Genomic DNA, 21,082 nt, shown 5'->3' with positions numbered 1-21,082 from the left:
AATAGGAATGATTTTTTTTAATTATTAAAAATCTATTCAATTTTACTTCTTTTAGTGAAGAAATTATCAGTGTAGTCACCAGTGATAATCTCTGTATTCCATGTTGTTCTGCTGAGTGTAGAAATATTGCAACAAATAATAAAGAGAAGTTGAAGTATTGATAGGTTTTTTTGAAGTTGCACCTGTGTGACTGTCCTCAAGCTATCCTGACCCAATATGATAAGACTGAACTGAAGGAATTTCCTAAAATAGGAATTTAACGTTAGTTTAACTAGGATCTCTGGAAATGACCAGAAAGTCATTGCTTACTGCATGTCAACAGAATGGGTTTGCAGGAGAGATGCAAAATGTGAACCAACCTATAGGAAATATCTGTAATCTTGATGAAGAATAAGGCATCCTGTTTAAGCAAATGCTGTTCCTGTGACACAACAAAAGCAAAGCATCCCCAGCATATGGCACTTGCCCCTCTGTCCTTGACTATGTAGAGAGAAAGAAAACAGGACTGTTACCTTTACACCAAGGCACTTTGCCTGGGTCCTCTGTGCCCTAAATCAACGCACCAAAACTTTCCTTGTTGTTCAAGGAATAAAGCATAAAGCAGGGCGCTATGCCAATGCTATCAAAGAGCTCCCACATCCTCCCTCCAAGCAACTTCATGTAAATCCAAGCCCAGGGTACTATAATTTAGCCTAAATTCTGAGGTTTTTTTTACAGCTGAACCTGGTGGCATTTGGGAAAAATGCAATGTCATATTCATCCACTGTGCATTGATATAAACTGATAGGCATGCATTAGTCTTGACAGCAAGCTCTGAATAACTGAAAGCTGTGTACAAAAAAGTTGGATCCTTCCCATAGATTAAATAGGTACTGTGCACAGATTGATAGGTACAGATTTTCTTTTTGAGGAACAAAAAAGAACAACAAAAAGGTGGCTTACCCAAGAACTGTATGTGGGATGAATTGATGACAGAAGCCAGCTTAAAGTAAAAAAATAAAACCCCAACACACAACTTGGAAAGTTCCCATGTTTGTACATGCCAAATCCTGACATCAGTCCCTTGAAAAGTTGATGCATTTTATAATACATCTCTTCACAATGTCTCTGCACTTTTAGGAATACTTATGAGGCATCTGAGAGTTGAAACAAAAGCAGTGGGGCTGCAACTATTTTTCAGATTATTTTTACTTGAGAGAGGGATGAATGTGATAATGCTATTAAAAAAAAACCCAACTAAATCAGGTATAGAAACAAACTGCCACTTTGATTTTATAAAGACAAATTCTGACCTGGGTGAAATCAATGAATGAGAAAACGTGATGCTTTTGAAACAGTGGCTTGCTCTCTGGGTACAGTAGAACCTACAGAGAGAGGGGACTGTCCTCCCATGGTAGTGCTGAGCAGTAACTGAGCAAATATTGATCCTGTTCTGCCATCTTCTTTTGAAGAGTGATGTGGAAGGCACTCTACCTTCAAACTTGGAGGCTTCTTCTCTTCCAAAATCGCCAGAAACTATCTCACTCCAGTTCTGTATGTTGACTTGATGAAACAAAAGACTTTTCTCAATTTTCGTATGTTTATGTTTGATTTGTTACAGACACCTTATTCCTGCTACAAACCACTGCAAAGTCGCACTGAGTTGAAATGGAGGCAAGCACTAACATCTCCCTGTATTCTTTCACGTAGCTGATGGTGTAAGGGCACAAGCCAGCTGGGAAATGAAAAATATGACATGGTACTCTTGGCAGTGTATCCTCACAGGAAATGTGCCAAGTCAGTGTCTGTGCCAGGTGATGCCCCATAAGTGAAATAAAAAGGAAGCACATGCCCAGGGTATAGGGAACAAGTACAGGGGACTCATGTGAGGTTTTTGTCTGTTTATGCTCTGGATGTGGGTGGTTCTCTCCCCACATCCATTGCATTTTCTGTCTCTTGTATTCCAAGAGGGGATGGAGCAGCAAGTGCCAGAGCAAACATGCCATGTTCATGTTTGTGTTTGTGGCACAGTGAACATGCCACATTGAAACAACACTCCTGAAAGCTCCCTGGGAACTTAGTGTGTGCAAAGGAATGCTGCAGCTCTGAGCTGTGGAGGGGAAGGAACATAACCTACAGTGACCAGTCTGCAAACCATCTGTGGGACATTCCCTCATGGTCCTCAAGGAGCTAGTTGATTGCATGACATTACTTGCCTTTGTTTCTAACTGGGGGAAATAAAAGGAATGAAAAGAATAAATCACGTAAGGCATAAAAGTGGACTGACATCCAAAAAACACAAGCACATGCTGCACTACAACACTGGGAAACATCCTCATTAAATGTATTGCAATGTATTTTTATGCGCTGTGGATTTGACCCATTATATTTATAATAGAGTGTGATCATTTTATTTCCCAGATATTGGATTGCTGCAACTGCTCTGACATCACCCTACTGTTACAGTTCCCAAGTGTTTTAAATAGTGACTGTAGCTTTGAGGAGCACATGAATACGTCTCATGAAATAAAGGGGTTAACACCAGCAACAACTGTGTTCCCCTAGGGAGGTTGCAATCTTGGGAGGGACTCTTTTTCACTAGAAAGATCTCCTGGGTTAGAAACTGTATTACTTCTATTAAGGATTTTGTCTCTCAGGTACAGCTGAGATGAAGTGTTATTCATACCTAAGCAATATCCATCAATAAGTTTGGGCTATGGGATGCACAGTTTTAATTTAATTGTACATTCTTAATTGAATTTGTATTTGTAATTACAGCTTTAAATCTTAACAGAGATATTTTTGGTAACAAACCATTTTCTTTCCTGAAGAAAGATCTCCAAGGCATGCAAAAATAAGTACTCTTACTAATTTGAAAATGAAGGATGTATAATGAAAGATAGTTAGCATTTCTATTTCATTGTTGTTATTATTTGTTCAATATTATGTATTGAGATGTAATCTAACCCCCAAAGCTGCTACAGAACTTCATTTCTTTTAAATATTTTGTTTGTATTCAATTAGATATGTATGACAGCTAAAGGATTTGTAAGCAAAGTATTTCTTTAAAACTAAATCCATATTTTACTTCAAGTTTGAAAGAAATAAAAATTAAGTCAAGACTCAGATGACTATTTTAATTTAATTATTGTTTTTAATTAAACTTGTGTAATCTTTTCTAGTTTTCCAAAGCTGAGGAGGTTAATATTTTGTGACGTAATAGTCTTTATGAATATTGTTTCTAGTAAAGGTCTAGGATTTACAGATCCACCTAGTTATTGAGCATGAAGTGCTGCGTGAAGTGTCTGAAATTGTGTTTGAACTCCATGGCATGCTGAATACACAAAAGGGGTTGTTAATTGCTGTTCTCATTAGAAGTTGTTAATCTAAAAGTAATATCATATTGCCAAGCTGAAACCTTGGCCTTAGTGACACATATGAGAAAGGGAACTTGTACTGAAACCCCAGACTACAGAGTGTTATGAGTTGTGCTAAGACCTTCAAGTATGTGGAAATAAAAGCTTAAAGATGGACTTACCCAAACTGAACCAGATATAAGCATCTCTGACAGGTCAAGGTCTCACTGTGTTTTCTAGGTACCATTGTGATTTAAGAAGAATCAGTGCTGAAACTAGTCATGATGAACTTTGCAACACAGTAATGACAGCAAAGTAGCTTTCAAATTTACAAATGGCCCATGTTTGTATTATGTCACCTCAAAAATTTCAATAGTGCTATGATTATTCCTCATAATGTGAAAAAAGCTGGAAAAGGTTTTCCCTAATAGAAATACAGGAATTTATTTACCTAGTAGGTCTATCTTAGGAAATTATACTTATTCAAGACATTGTAGATGTGGTACTGATTGCCTTTTTGTTGGAAGAATGAAGTAATACATATTGTCTTAAGATGTGATGGGAAAAAGTTATTTTTTTAGGTTTTTTTCACCCAGTCTTCTGATTTGATACTTCTTTGCTTTGAATTATGAACCTGTTGTTTCTGAAAAGATTGACAAGTAACTCTCCTGCTGCTTATTTTTGGTTAAAAAAAACTTCTGAAACTGGTTGAGTTTGTCACTGTCCCATTTTCCCAGTGCCAGCATCTACAGGTGTCAAATGCATCCAAACCACTGCTATAAATGACTATGTAAAACTTGAGTCAAGGAGGAGTAGTTACTTGTGAAACACCAAACTTGATGTGGGAGAGCTAAGAAAAACTGACTGAAAAAACATCTCCTTAAGAAATTTAGTGCTGAATGAACTTTGTGCAAGAATCTAACATAAGAAAAAAGGTGGAGGGGGGAGGGCCAAGTTTAAATTAGGTATCTCGGAGAAAACCAAGCTTATAGAAGTGAAATTAAACCCACTGGTAAGAGAAGTAATGAACAACCAGGGCTGGTGGAGAGTATCCACTACCCTTCTTTCCCTAGGCAAGAACCAGAGGCTCACCAAGAACCATGGAACAATTCCTTTGTCGCCAAAGCACACTTGTTACTGTAAGCAACCTTCCTCCAGTGGTGTTCCCAGCCCCAGTTGCTTCCTGTCAGGCACTTGCTGTAGGAACCAAGTGCCTTTGATCCCACCAACCCACGTGCTGGCCTCCCACCACAGCTCTGGTTCTCTGTATTTCCTGCTTTCCTATACCACCCACCATGGCTGGGATTCCCACCACTTCCTCACAAGCCTGGTACTTTTAGCCTTTCATGGTAATGCAGCACCCACCTACAACCACATAATTGCCTTGCTTTTCCCCCACCTGCTTTTCTTTTCTTTCTTATTATCATTCAGCTCTCATTAGATGATAATTAAATGATCTTTCTTGCAATCCAAATATCCAGTGGAACAGTAGCCAGCCATAGCTGACAGAAATTGGCAAAGGGATCTCCTTCCTTCCTGAGTGGGGTGGCAGAAGAAAATCTTGGCTTAATGAGATCAGTCTTCTCTATTAAACTGATATCAGGTCAGTTTTCCAAAAGCCTAGAAGTAGTTTATTTCTGCTGATGTTCATAAATAGTTGGTCAGGCCATGAAGCACAGCAGAGAACTAAGTTTTCTGATCTGCAGAGACTGGAATAAAGGGTAAAAACCCCAACAATGTAGCTTATATTATTACAGCTAGGGAAACATAATGATCTCTTCTAAATGACTTGAAGATCATAGATGTTTGGGATGATATTTTGTTTTTAGTGATGGCTTGTGACCCTTCATCCCTAGGGCAATAACGTTGGATATGGATATGATAAGAAAGGCCTCTTGGCCTTTATAAAAATAAAATACCATTTGCCTATCAAGACAAAATTTTTATTGCCCATATTAAAACACTTGGGAAGTAAAATATGCCTTCTAGATATTTTCAAATTGGGGATCTCAGCTGTGCTCAATCCTTGGTATGTGAAATAAAAAATCCACACAATGTAATAATAAATCCACATTGCTATTTCCTGCCTTGGCGTGCCTAACAATTAGTGGCTGATTTAACATTCTGTGTCTATAAAGGCGTTTATGTCAACTAAGCTTGATCTTTCTCAAGTACCGGTTTCTCTGCTTCTTGTTCCATGCTACATAGAACTCCAAAACACATTAATGTCTTAAGCAGGCTCCTTGAATTATAAATATTTAGTATGAGAAACTCAAAGGACCAAAGGTGAATCTTTCTGATGAAAGAGATTATTGTTTGTATCAGCTTTAGTGTTGTACACATCCCGATTATGCACCTGTAGCCATGCGGCCATTCCCAAGCACTTTGGGATAATAGTTACTGTGGCTTTTTTGGGGGGTATTTTTCTATATGAGAATTTTATTATAAATAGGATATCTTTTCTTCTTCACAGAAGGAGTATTTCTCCTTGGAATTGTGCTGGAGTATCAGAGGAATATCCAAGATGAGCTACATGAAAAAAAGAGATGTATTTGAAGGGTGTCATTTGTTCTTGTGGAAGAGATGCCAAATTCTTTTTGCTGTGTTTGTCTTTATAGTGAAGGGAACACTGGTTTAGGGCACTGTCTGTTCACAAACACAGTATTTAGGACAACTCCTAGCAAAACATCCAAGAGAGATTCAGATTTCATAACTTGCTGTCTATCTCTCAAATTCACTGAGAAACCAAGATAAAAGTATTACAAGGAAGCTTTTTTGGGACAGAGTTATTAATCTATGCAGGTCTTTCCCGGTTAACACCCTTCTTGCCCACTTGCCAAAGAGGGAATTTAACAAGAACCAGGAGGCTCTCCTGGCACTGGTAGCCAGCCTGCCTGTGGCACTGGTAGCCAGCCTTGCCTTGTGCTTTGGTCTTCCTGAGCAGCCAGTGGAGGAAGCCCTGTAAGCTTGAACTAATTCTGCTGAAAAATACACCTGATTCTCTGTGTCAGCTTACAAGATACAGGGGTCAGATTCCCTGACTGTTCAGTGAGGGAAGGAAGTGGAAAATAACTCTGTTCATCTGTCAGCCTCACTGGAACCATCTGAGAAACCTCGCAGATTGCTTCCCCTTTGTCCTTCTCTTACAGGTTTTCCCATGGGAAAAGAAAAATCTAGACCAAATCCATGAATAACTTTTTTCCATTGACTTTGCTGGTTTTCATTATCTGGTAATTGATAATAAACACCTAATAAAAGTTTTTCACATTCTTTCACAATTTCTTTGCCAAACCAGAAAAGAGCAGAAAACTTAATAGTGAAGGGATAGGATGTTGCAAGGGGATTTTTTTATATATAAACAAAGACTTCCATATAAGGATAAGAAGATTAAATTTCTTTAATAGCTGGGGAAAGGCTTGCTTGCTTTAAATAACTATAGAAACTTCCTTTGTGGTGCAGCATTCCAGCGTGAGGCCACATAATCTCTTGGTGCATGTAAATTGCTGTGTGAATTATGTTCCAGTTATGAATTTAGAACTTAACTGTGACCGACTCTGAAGGGAGGAAAAACTCTCACTTCACACAGCTATGGAAGAATTACCAGGACCTTTAGCACTGGAACTTGACATGAGTGCTGGCAATGTCAAATACTTGGATTGTTCCCAAAAAAAAATGTAGGAGAAGTGGATTTTATTGTGCCTTTCCATGTGTCAGCCCATGTATATGGAAATATGATTGATTCCAAAGAGCAGTACTCCAAAAAACACTTCTGATTTTCCCCTGCTCCTTCTTCCTAAACATGAGAGGCTGATTAAGCCAGAGGCTGTTGTGTCTCTTTTTACCCCAGGACAATGTGAACATATCCCACATCCTTCCAAAGTCTAAGCCTGGAGGGATGGTTTATTACACAGCAATTAGCAATTTGTTAAAGTAATGGCGTAATAGCTGAGATGAATATTTTGATAGTCACTTCATTTTACATTTTACATATTCCTTTCTCATCTGAGTGGTCAGCAGGTTTGATTGGCTCTTGTTTCTTTAGTTGAGTACATGTAGACAATTAATGTCATTTTGGTGTGATACAGCCTTCAGCAGTGTAGAGTTAGTCTATGAAACTACAGGCGCTGCAGCTTCTGAACATAGAGTTTCTAATATAACTTCGGAAAAGAACTATATTTAGAAATATGGAATGTAGTACTTCAAGTTCAGCAGAAAATAGTTCTGAAGAAAATACCTCATTCAAACGTATATCAAACGCACATCTGTGGTTTAGTATACTTTGAAAATAATAATTCATTGCTGATGATGGGAAGAAATCTACTGTCTCTTCCTGTTTAGAAGCACTGTGTTCTAAACCATCTGCTGTGTCCTCTATGCAGATCTATGAAACACTTGGAAAATAACAAATTGGAAAAATTGGACATGGGCAGAGAAATCAGTAATATTTTCATCTAGAGCTGAAAAATGTCAAATCTTATTCAAAATATGACCTAAAATGAAAAAATGAAGAAATTACTGTAGCTCACTACATCACTATTACAGTGAGATTTATGGCCTTACTATTTATGACAGTTAATTTTCTCATTTTAATATCTAAAAATATTCTCTGTTATCTTATTAAGGCTAATTTAACCCCTGCCTCAGTACACTTGTGCAGCAGCTGATGGGAAGTTTTTCATGTCCATTACAAGATCAATTTGGACACCCATAAGTGTGCTTATGATCATTTTTGTAAGACTTACTTTAACTGGGTTTAACTGTGTGCATATTGTAGGAGGCAATGTGATTTCACATAATGTAAGCTATAAAGAGGGGGGAAAATGTGTATCATTAAGATTCCAACCACTTTGTAACTCTTACTCAGTCTCCCTGCAAATGGGAAACAATCCTTTTCATTAACTGCAGCTCATACAGTTTCAGTGCACTATATCATCTTAGCTGAATTCTGACTGTGAACTCCAGATATCAATGGGATGGAATGCTATTCTAGATTTCTTTATCTATGCCAAATGTTTGCCTCAAGTATAATTTGTCCCCAGAGTTCCTCTGTGTCTCTGTCTGCATACCATAAGCAGTTTTACTGGATGTCTTTGAGACCTGTCCTGCTGAGTCAATCAAAGTTCTGCTTTGTCTTCAATGGAAGAAGGAACTAGTCCTAAATGAAAAGGCTTTCCCCTGTTTGGAGACTTTTGCAGGATTACATTATCATTTCGTTCAGCTGAGCTCTGGCATATGCAGGTCACTTCAGGATATTTTCATGCTTGGGACCAGATGGAAAATGTCTTTTGCAATCAACAAAAAGATTCCATTGTTGACATTTCAAATTTTTTTCTATAACTGTAACTAATTTGCTTTCTACAAAATTTAACAGTGTCCAGAAATGATTACGAATACCTTGCAATGAGATTACTTTCATGGCTCAGAGGGTATGCAGTGTCATAGAAATTCACTTTATTTTGGTATGCTCAGATTCAGCTTCAGCAGAATCTTTTGCTTGGCTAGCTTAACTGATACATTATTTGACTTCCACGTGGAATAACTTTATGGTTGTTCAATCCTCTAATGAATCTATCTGAAAAACCTAATCATATCCTGGTAATTGGATTTCTCTCACAAACTCTTCCCTTCTTCACAAAATAATTGTTAAGTTGTGTGACAAAAGGTTCTCGTCCATGCAGGCAAAGAATAGAGGAGCAAAGGTGAGTGGGGCAGCCCCTCAAATCTTGGCAGATTGCCTCTTCCTGAGGCTGTGCCAGGAGGGTGGTTGGGCCCACAGTCTGGGGGCAAGGCCCATCCTGGTGGTTCAACGGAAAAACCTCCCCAGACTACCTTTGGGTGCTGCCTTTAAAGGGTAGAGAATGGGGTGCAAGGGAAAACATTGGGGAGAGATAATGAGGCACAGGTGTCTGGTGCCAGTGCCTAGAGCAGCTGAGGGTCTGAATGCCAGTATGACTCCTAAAGTCACAGAAGATCCAATCTATGCTTATGGAAAGAAAAATCCTTCATAAACCCAAGGGGAATAGCTGGTTGCTTTGCTGGACATTTCACCATACACTTGAATAGACATTAGGCAAAGAAACATGGGCTCAGATAATAGAATTGATGCAAGAATTTATGAAAAAAAAAAGTCTGGGGGGAGAGTGGAGGGAATTATAAACTTATACGTCTTTTAAGATTTGCGTATGGGAATCTTCCTGAACTTGCAGCTTCTAAATCTTGAAAAACACACAGAGATTCTTGTAAAGAGACATATTTCAAAAATCTTCTTCCAGAAACCGGCAGAACAGTTGTTTTGACTATGCTATTTTTTTTCTGATTGAGGTAGGAAAGTACCACTGGCTTCACTATTCTGCAACATATGCCCAAATTGGTTGTCTCATTTCCAGAGTGAAACAAACATCTTCTGTTTATCAAAATTGGTTGTCTTCTGTTTCTAAAAAATAATTAGTGTCTAGGTCTAAAATCATCAACAGTTTAAGATCCTTATTAATCAAAACCTGGGTATAAAGACAGACAGGAATTTCTCTACTTTAAAGCGTTGGGGAAAATTTGAAGCAGAGGCTGTCACTTGAGAGATTAGGATACTAGTTCACACATAAGAGATCCTCCTGTTTTGTAATCCAGGTATGTATGTTTGAGCTTTTTCAACGTAAGTCCTGTGCCTTCCACTGTCAATGGTACAGAAGAAATGAATACAGGACCTCCTTACATTGTTCTACTTTCCAGAAGGCAAATGAATCTGACAGGACAAAGCCATCTTCATGCTCAAAGTACATAATTAATCTGTCCGTATTTTGTCTACTCTTTAGTAGTGGTATAGTGTTTACTGAAACTGAAAAAAAGCACCAAACCCCCCCTCTAAAAACCTCTATAATTTTTAGAAGCCAGCTTTTGAAAATGCAGCACACTGAAGAATTTTAAGAACCAGGTTGCAGTTACCTCTGCAGAGATAATTTTGCCGTACAGAACTAAGCAAGACTGAGCTATCAGGGCCAGGGCTGGAGGTTCCTCAAAAGTTCCTTGAAAGTGTTTTTCTCCACATGAAAAAGATCTCACCAAAGCGCTGTCTAATGATTTGAAAACAACTGGAAATCAGGGCATAATGCTACTGCAGTACATAACTAAATACAAGGATTTAAACACTTTTTTGTTATTGCTCAAGTTTCCAAGAGTTTATATGAGAATCTTTCACAGCCACGTGTCTCACATGCAAGGTATTTCACAACAGCAAGAGAGGGATGACTCTTCTCTAAAAGATGGTCAGAAGAGAGTGAGGAAAAGAGATCTGGTTTTCAGAAAAGCATAATGTGGCCAAGTCATTCTAGAAAACAGTGTATTTGGAGCTTAATAATGGATTGGTAATTTTATTCTTTCTGGAGAGAAAGTGTCAGGGTTCCTTTGGTGATCTCTGACTTGCAATTTGTTTCTTGACTTGCTCTTGGAACATTGTAATGTTTCTCTTTGAAATTGGGCAGGTGATATTGGCACAGCAGTTCTGTGACTTGTCACATGTAATTCACCTTGTTATGAAGGGATGAATATATCTACTTTTACTTGTCTGGTGATTTATATGGCCTGAGACATTTTAATGTTACCTTTTAAAGTTTGATTGCTCTTGAGTTTTATTTACATTTACAACAAAGGAAATGTTTTAGTGTTACATATTCAGTTGTGTTATTTTCGTGCTTATATTCTGAGATGAAAGAACCAAGGAATTTGGAAGTTTGATTGTAATGTCAGTGGGATGTTTGCTCTGAATTAGCATGTTACACAGCTGTAGTAATGTATTTAGTGTTCATCCTTGGTATGTATTTCAGATTATAATCCTGAGATTACTTTTGGTGAGGAAAAACAACTTTGGCAGTGACTGGGGGTTTACTTACATGGTTGATAAATATAATTTTAATAATTTACCTTCATTTTTTTTAAAGTTTGTTTATGCCTAAAGCTTTTCATTCAAAAGGTGTGGTGACCCTCACATATGACTGAGCACAACACTGGCAACAGACTGTGGCCGACAGCCACAGAGGTAATAATGCTGCCTCTTTTTTTTTGTTGTGTGAGTTTTGATCTACTCAGAAGAGAGTGTCTTAAATTATGGAGAATTTGGAATCCCTAATCAAGGAAAAATCTGTTTTAGCTGTCCTCAGAAATTTAATTTAGAAGACAAAAGGAATAACAGAGGTTTAATTTGTAGTCAAGATTATTTTATGCCTCCCTAGATAAGCAGTGAAATATTTATACAGCAGATTGCTGCTTTCTGCAGCAATAAGTTTTCCATAAATATATGAGTGTATACAGTTGTACACCACCTTGGCAGTAGCGATCCCCAAGCTAGGACTAACACTAGCTGGCACATCCAGGGGACACAGTGCTCTGCCAAGGAGATACGAGCCTGATTTCTCAAAGCTGTGTAAGGCCTGAAGTAGCAATTACAGATTTTAAATAGCAATAAACAGCTCGGGTGTTGTACAGCTCTGTGTCAGCATGCCCATATTCTGGTTTGAGGGATAGAAGATGAATCTTTGTAGAACATATCATCATGTGTTATGGCCTAGAGCTGGTATGTCCATCTCCTCTGATTATCTGCTGCAAACTAATGTAAGAGAGGAAAAGCAGTCAGCAGAACAGACAGGGATGCCACTTAAAAAGTTTCACAATAAGCTGAAAAATAAAAAATCTTTTCCATCAAGGGGGAAAAAGACCGTCAATGCACACATACCTTTTCTGGTCTTTTTTTTTTATTTTGAAATTTTTTTAAGGCTCAGTATATTTGTTTTGGGATTTAGTTGAATTTATTTATTCCCCCATTCCTCTCCAAGATATGCCTCTCTTCTGGACGCTTTCATTCCATTCCAGTCCTTTAAAAAGTAGAAAAATGTCAACAACTTAAGTATCATAATCTGTAGCTCAAGGCAGGTGAAAAAGTAGGGAGTCAGGGACTTACTGTCCTCTCTCTGCAACATATTAACAACAAATTGTAGCATTAAGATACTTGAAGTTCCTTACATGTTTGAGTCTCAGTTAAAATGGCACAGATCTCTAATTCTATCAAACTGGATTTTTTAATCTCAAACAAGAATACTTTTACAAATGATAGAAAATTGTATATTGTAAATTTACATGGAGCATGTAAACAACATAACACTTTCACTTTTACTACTTAGATTTGCTTGTTTCAAAATGAGAATTTAATTCACAAATGTATAGATAATACTGTATTTGCAATATTTTTCTTAAATCCTTTTTTTTTGACCCAAATATGTGTAATGGAATAAAAGATTACTTAATGTGTAGTCTTTTTCAGACACTCTTGCAGAACTCTTTATAGCTTTCATTTATGTAAGCTCTTTTACTTTGCTGTGCAATAACATCGAAATTTCCAAGTTTAAAAATGAGATTTTGCAATTGTTTTTTCTTCCCTATGGAAAACATTTGGGACTAGAAATTTGGACAGAATGTTATTAAAACCCTTACTTTTTATTTTTCTTTTTCAATCTAGTTAAAGGTTTTTCTTAATCCTTATGTAATAACATAAAAAAGTGTGTGTATGTTTTGGGATGGTAAAACTCTCTCCATAATGGATTACTGGGTGAGATTTCAATTATGCGCTTTTCACCAACTAATTCTGGGTGCAATCATTCCAGCTAGGTTATTATTGCTAGATGAGCTGGATGGAGCTTGAGTCATCGTGGCTGTCAGAAAAACTGCTTGAGGAAAAGAAGGCTGGAAGTGTGGAGGAGGAAGCACTATCATCACTCTGCAGCCTGCCTCCATGTTTTGACATTGCCTTCAAATAGTGTTGGATCGCTTCCAGGAGCAAAACAGTACAACAGCTGGTCCCAATTACTCTAACTACAGTGTGTCTACAAGCACAAATGGCCAGTTTTCTAATTTGACTCTCTGGTTTAATGAACTAGTTATTTATTAATTTGACAGGAATTCTAGTGTTGTGTTTAGCTGCTTGCTTCTGTTTAATCTTCTCTTTGTAGCTGTGTTCATACAGTCCTGCTGGCTGCTATTGTAAGCTATGTAGATGAGAAAGCAAAATACATTGGCAACACATAGCATACAGTTGTTGTTTTACTTCAAAAGACCTACAAGCTGAAAATCTATTACTTGATAAGTTTTTTACTAACAGGAGTTATCACTTAATACAGGTAGGGAGACAGAATTTTGACCATCTTTCTCTTGTCTCTCAGAAATTTTAAATAAAAAATTAACATTTCAAAGACCCACATTCTACTTACTCTTACACATTCATCTACTTCACAGGATATATTTTCAGAGAGTTCTAGAGAGTTGCAGAAAAATGTACCTGTATGAGCACAAATAGGAGCTTACTCATGCAAGTGGTGTAGAATGATGCACAGCTGTCACAGTGGGATAAGAAAGCATCAATGTCTGCACAAATGAGAAAAGGTGTACATGCTGTGAGCACACAATATAAACCTGCAAAGAAATGGTCCCAAATATATTGAAAACTAGAATATTCAGCTATTTTCTCCCAGCACTTTACTCCTAATAAATCACCAAGAGGTTATAGTTACTAAGCAACCAATACCTGTTAATTTATTGTGCAAGATCATGAATTCCTGCTGACTTGTAAGGAGGACTAAGAATTGAAGGATGCAACTTGGGGAGAGGGAGGAAGAAAAACTGTTTTGAAATGAGATTTTTTTCTAAAATGTCACACTGGTACTAAAGGAAGCAGCCAATTCACATTCTTTTTGCATTGTATTGCAGTGAAAAGGTACTCATTCAGGGAGGCCCCAGTGATTACAAAAAGCCTCGAGGGAATTGAAAGCGGGGGTGGGGAGGGGTGTTTATCTCTACTTACTCAATGTCTTCTGTAGCCTGGGACTCTGGGTGGGTTCATGTTCCTCTGGTATCATAAAGTGAGAAAAACAGAGCAGGGAAGGTGGGAATCATGCTGTGGCTGAACAAGACATTTACTGGATTAAGCTGGTTTGACACCATTTACTGACTGGGGACTTTGCCTGTAAGATTATCAAAATTCACTTGAACCACAGGGATTTGCTGATGAAAGGTGGAAATAGGTGGATAATATGACATTTCATGGCTTCATGACATAGCCCTTGTATTGAAGTTCCCAAAATGTCATTTGAATGGTGAAGCTTGAATTTAGTGTCTCCTCATTTTAGAGATAATAGGAAAGATGCTGTGCAGTGTGAAAGTCAGATTTGATGCAAATTATGAGCTGGAAGCACAGAAAAGTCAATGGCAAACTGAATAATAGATCACATTGCAATCCAAAACCAACTGAGAACTGGTTGCAACAAGGAAGAAAATTATTTCATTAGCAACAATGTTTTTCTCTAAAGAAAATACATAAATATAGTCTCTCTTATTATGCCATAATAATAATGATAATGATAATAATAATAATAACAATAATAAAAAACACTTAGCCAGTAGTTAAAATAAGCAATTATTCCCATAATAGAATTGGGACAAAGTCTTTTCTTTACTTCCAATCTTCCAAAAACATGTGCAGATAATTTCAAATTCCTTTCAACTTTCTCTAGTGCTCAGTGGAAAACAAATATTGACCACTTTCCTCGAAATTACTATAAATTATGGAGATATTCAAGGCAAGGCTTGATGGGGCTATGAGTAACATGGTCTAGTGGAAGGTGTCCCTGCTGTCAGAGACTGAAATGATTCATGCCTTAAACATTATTATGAAGGAGTTTTGCCCGTTATAGCAAAAACTGTATAAAAATATTATCCACTGGATTCTATGTTTTTTGGGGGGACCCTCACCACCAAGAAGACCAGCTGGAGAGGATCAATGGAACATCGTTGGGATCCACGGAGTGGTGATATTTTCTTTAATCTCTCTGTCACTCTCTTTCTGTCCCCCTGCCTCTTTTCTATTTCTTTCTTTTTCTCTCTTTTTTCTCTCTCTCCCTCTCATATTTGCTATCAAATAAAATCCATTCTATTGTCTTTGGCATATGGTCTTATTTGCACCGTAATTTGGGCAGAGGCATTTCTAATAACTTTAAAAACCAGTCAGTAACACCTGCCCATGGCAGGGGGTTGGAACCAGATGATCTTTAAAGACCCTTCTGACCTAAACCATTCTATAATTTATCCATGAGTTGTGTTGGTTATCAGAGCATTTGGTCCTAACTCATGTTTTATCTGAAGTTTTTCAACTATTTAAACTTTATTTTTAAGTGATTTGTGAGTCCTTACAGCAAGCTTGGCAGTGGGCAAGGCTTGTTAAAAGAAATAGTAGAAAATTCTAAGTGAAAACTTCACCGCTTGTCTGTCAAAGACACCTGGAATTTCCATGGCAGGGTTAAAAAGGAAATATGGCCTGCTATACAGTCTCCTGAGGTGCAGAAATAATCTCACACAGCATCTCAGAACTGGCAACGGGCTCCTGTTTAACCTGAGCTAATGTGCTCCTGGAAGGAAATGATTCCCAAGTGTTGCCCATAGAGACTGCAGCAATTATTGGGTGAATGCAATGTCTATCAGGAGCACAAAACACATCCACACACCACAGACTGAGAGATCTGCTTCTCATGGCACAGGAAGCTCCCAAGACCTGTTTTTCAGATAGCTTTCTTGGTTCACCTCTTGGGATAAGAATGCAAATTCTTTCCTTTCCATCAGAATAATGTTATCACCAAAGATTTGTATAGAAAATGTCTGACTTATAGCAATATCCATATAAATGAGATTTATCTGAGCTCTGAAACTAATATTGGAACTGAAGCTCTATTGACCCTCTATTTCTGTGTAAACATTGAAAGAAATTCAAGACTTATAAAAAGAAGGTAAAATGATATAATGTCAGACTAACTGGCCTTAGGAACGAGACATAAAGTGCAATCTAAAGAATTATATTGGTGAGGCTCTATATTCTTTTTGGGGTAAAAGAAAACCCCATATAGAAGTGTCACATAACAGAGTTTTTTCTAAAGGAATTAAAATAATGAATTAGAACTACATGCTGAGGAGCTGGAAACATTGTTTAGGAAAAAACTTTTTCTTTTTTCCAAGGGGAACACATTGTTCCAGCAACTGTTTTCTTTTAGAATGGGACAAAAAATTATTTTGAAAATGTGGACTTTATTGTGGTGGAAAAGTTAATTTTTATGCAATGGTAATTGGGCCACTTGTCACTGACTTCAAAGCAGGGTTTATTGACCACAGGGTGATCCAAAATGTGTTCAGATAATCTTCATTTTTATTTGACTAATACACAAAAGCATTTTTCTTGTGGCTTTAGCATAAGCGTAAAGTTGTCTTACATAAAGTACCTTCTTCCAGTTTTACCTTGCTTAAATGCATATTAAATAAAGCTGACTGTAAGAAAAAAATGATAAAACAGCATATAATCCAGCAATCAACACAAGAACATCTAATCACGATTACCCAGATAAGCAGTTTAAATTCAGTTGTTATTGCTATAATTCAATCCTACATTGGCAATTGCATGGGAAAAATTCAAATTAGGCTACAAGGATGTTATTGGGAAAAAAGTTATTTGAATTTTAAAGACTTGTAACAATTTGTAATTATTACCCATAATTACAAAATATTTGTACTTACAGGAAAATTTTCAATGGAGAACAGTTAATGTTGATTTTTAAAGTTATGGATTGTATGGAGCTGCACACAGACATATATCACATAAAACTATCATAAGAAGTCATAGGTTAAAAACGGAATTCTTTCGTTCCTATTATACTTGTGGGTTTTAGTACTTCAAAGTAAAACTTTGTTAGTTCCTAGGGGAAGATGCTTAATCTGTTGAAAGCAAACAAAATTTCTTTCAGAAAGCCTAATATTGCATATGTGAATAGTCAAGGGTAAATTTAATGACAAATTAAGACTGCATTATGTTGCACAAGATTTAAGGAAATAGTTTCTGAGCCACCGTCAGTTTTCTCAGGTGTGGCTACCAACATTTCACTGGGAAAATGATAGACTTTAGGTTTCCCAATGACTTCAAAAGGAAAAGTTCATTTTGTTTTGTGGGCTTGTTTTTTTTTTTAAGCAAATCCCAAACAACAGCTTAAGTATCAAATTTTACTTTAGTCTACTAAGAATTAGGCTTTTAAATGAAGTTAAATATTTTAAAAATCTGAATTTTAAAACAAGATAGGTGAGATTCAATTCTCGATAGAAATGCCTAAATTTATATTGTGTATCCACGTATAACAGCCGAAGTTCTTGCTATGTCTGTGGTGATATTCAACTAACAATTGACACAAAACATGCATATGATTCAAAATTAACTCATAGTGGCATGTTTCCATTGATCTTAAATGAAGCATGATTTTTTTTTTTTTTTGGTAGACTCAAATCTGAAATAAAAGCAGTTAAAGTTTTCATTCAAATCAGAAAAGCTAAAAACTAGGGAAAATGGCTTTGCCCTATATGTTCCTTGTATACATAATGGATATACATACATCTCCTGATATGACTTTACATTCTGGGTTTACAGGTGGTTTACACTGGTTTACATTCTGTATTGCTGGCCTTTCAGTAATGGTTCTTTCATTACTCCCTAGTACAGGTTACTTCCCTTGTTTATAAAAATAACAGTGCAACACCAAAACATACCACAGTTTCTAAAAAGAGCATTAACTTTATGCTATTCTGTCACTAGCTTCAGATGCTTGTGAAATCCATGGTTTGCAGCCTTGGAAATACTGTCACTGTTGGTTCTTTGGAAGATCCTAAATTTCTATTGCCTTGTTCTTATCACTTTTAAAATTCTTTCTCTGTATCTCTTCTGGATCTTTTCTGGTGCTTTTTGTTTGTTTCTTAATAATGCAGACAGTACTAGAGAATTATTTAGGTTGGAAAAGACTTCTGAGATCATTGAGTCCAACCTATGTCCAATCACTACCTTGCCAACTAGATAATGGTACTCAGTGCCATATCCAGTCTTTTCATCAACACCTCCAGGGATGGTGAGTCCACCATCTCCCTGGGCAGCCCATTCCAGCCTTTCCTTTTTCTGTGAAGAAATTACTTCTGATGTCCAACCTGAACCTCCCCTGGCATTTCCTCTTATCCTGTCACTAGTTACCTGGGAGAAGAGGCCACTCCCCACCTGGCTACAGACCCCTTTTAGGGAGTTGTAGAGAGTGAAAAGGTCCTCCCTGAGCCTCCTTTTATCCAGGTTAAACAACCCCAGTTCCCTCAGCTGTTCCTTGTGACTTGTCCCAGCTCCGTTCCCCTTCTCCAGACATGCTCCAGCACCTCAACGTCTTTCTCGTAGTGAGGGGCCCAGAACTGGATACAGGACTCGAGGTGTGGCTTCACCAGTACTGAGTACAGAGGGACAATCACTGCCCTGGTCTTGCTGGCCACACTACTGCTGATAAAAGACACCTTCCCTTACTTCACTGAAATAAATTAATACCCTGAAACACAAAGGATTAGCAAAATAGTTCATGTGCTCTGATGATAGCTTATTTAAGATGCAACACCTTACTACATTTACTTTCCCTCCATTGTTCTAGGTACTAAATGATCATTCAGTCATTGAATTCATTGAAATGATCCTTCAGGGAGATTGACTGAATTGGCCTGGGTTATTCAGAAAGATAGGGTTTCTGCTAGTACTGTGGTATTGCTTAAGAAGCCATAGTCACTTGCAAGTTTTAAATTAATTGTATTATGCAGGAGGCTTTTTTAACAGGACAAGTGAAAAAAAAGTTAGTGCAAAACAGTACAGAAGGAGCAATACCTCCTGACACTGCTGTCACAAATTTTTACATTTGTAGATACAGGTTTCTACTGACATTTTAGATGTCCCAGGGTATTCCACCTGGCTGCCAGATGTTGTTCTAAAGATAATGAGGCTCTTGGTTCTCTATCACATTTTCCTCTATGCTGAGGTCTGAAAGCAGCTAGAACATCTGAACAAGCACTAAACACCTGTGGGAACCCACAGTGCAGAGAATATTTCTCTGCCCATTTTGAAGGGTTTTTACCCCCCTGAACAACACTGTTTTTGACCTCTGTCCTTGGAAAAAATTGCCTACTCTTAGAGAAGAACTAGAAACTACGCTAGTGTATATTAGGTGATAGACTACTATGTAAGACTGTCACAGGGTGAAAAATTTAGGAGTTTTGGGTTTGTTAATGTAGTAAATACATAAAAGCAAAAAACATCAAAATGGAGGGTTGTTGTTGTTCTCCAAACCTCCTCCTCCTCCTCCTCCTCCTCCTCCTCCTAGTAGTACTACTAGTGTTAGTACTCCGTATTCTGCAGTAAAAGTAGTTTGGGATGATTGGACAAAGAATTCCGCAGTTCCTGGCTGTGTTACTAAACAATTGGTAGAAAAGTAAAAATAATGTACTTTTTTAGTAACCATTGGTTGATTTACCTTTAAAAAAGGCCATGTAATCTTGGTAATTCAGCTTTCTCCTGCATTCTCTGCTTTGTGCTATGTCTGGATCACGCTAGTTACTCTTTTTCTCTGATAAGACTTAATAAACAACTATCAAGAAGCAGCGAAGGCTGAGAGTCCCGTTTGTCTCTGGAACTCCTAGCAAGGACTTTAATGATCTCTGCCACCAGGAGAGGCATAATTACAGCACGATCAGTGTCAAACACCTATATTTAAGGAGATAAGTTGTTCCTGTGTATATTAATACCCTCCTTTTTAACAGATAGATAGATACCTTATCGCATAGCAAAGTCTATTCTCGCAGTCTCTTAACCCGCCCCCCCCATAATAAACATAAGTAACTTGGACCTCCTGTGAGCTTAGCTAAAGATAGTTCCCAAAATTGCAAAGACAAACTGTGGCAAAAGAGATCATCTGTTGCTCTTCCAAGTGAAAAGGCAATGCTGGAAGAATCAGAATGTTGCTCCTATCATGGGTTTAAATACCTCAGAGCATCATTTCTCACCACAGTTTGGTCTTCTGATAAAAGTAATTTTATTTCAATACAAGAAGGCCAGTAAGATCTACAGATATAAAGTAGTCACAAATCTGAGTTTTCTTCTCCTGAATGGTGTTTTCTGGTGTCTTCAAAGTAATTCTCATAACAATCTCATTTGGGAATAATGAAAAGAAACAAATGGAATGTGGTACTTTATCCAAATTGCCAAAGCCAAATACATTGGTATTTGCAGTTCTGCTTTGCACTTATCTCTGTGTTAGCTTTGTGTTATGACCTGATTTTAGAAGGAATTGTTTCCTGAAGCTCATATGGTGAGAGCTCATTAAATATAAATATAATAAATCTTAATAATTGCTAATAAAGAGGTAACATTAATTATCCCTTCCCAGGACTGGCTGGTAAGATCAGAAAGACTTACCAGATACATCTTTTAGATTTCATCCTGCATTGCATCACACCTGTTTTCAATTGTTACAACAAAATTGCCACCCATTCCATTATCTACTGCCCAAATATCAGGAAAGAACAAGCCTCTCCATGTAATATTCAGATCTATGAGAAGACAAAGTAAATTAAATCCTGTCACTGTGCTAGTAGCATCTTGACTTCTAAGGAGATCATTACTGCATCAAATTCGAAAATATCATGCATATATTTCTGGGTGATTAGTGATACCCATGTCAGCACTGCTGCAGCAGAGAGCCTCATAGCTCAGGAAATTGGGGAAACACCACTGCACATCATTTTTATGTATAAATTCTATTATATATGCAAGGCAGAAAATTTACTGTTTTTTCTCCAAAATGTATGTACTTTTCCCAAAACATTGCATTGGA

Source organism: Corvus cornix, chromosome 4 (assembly GCF_000738735.6).
Source record: "Corvus cornix cornix isolate S_Up_H32 chromosome 4, ASM73873v5, whole genome shotgun sequence".
Lineage (NCBI taxonomy): Eukaryota > Metazoa > Chordata > Aves > Passeriformes > Corvidae > Corvus > Corvus cornix.
Note: the sequence above shows the minus strand (reverse complement) of the source record.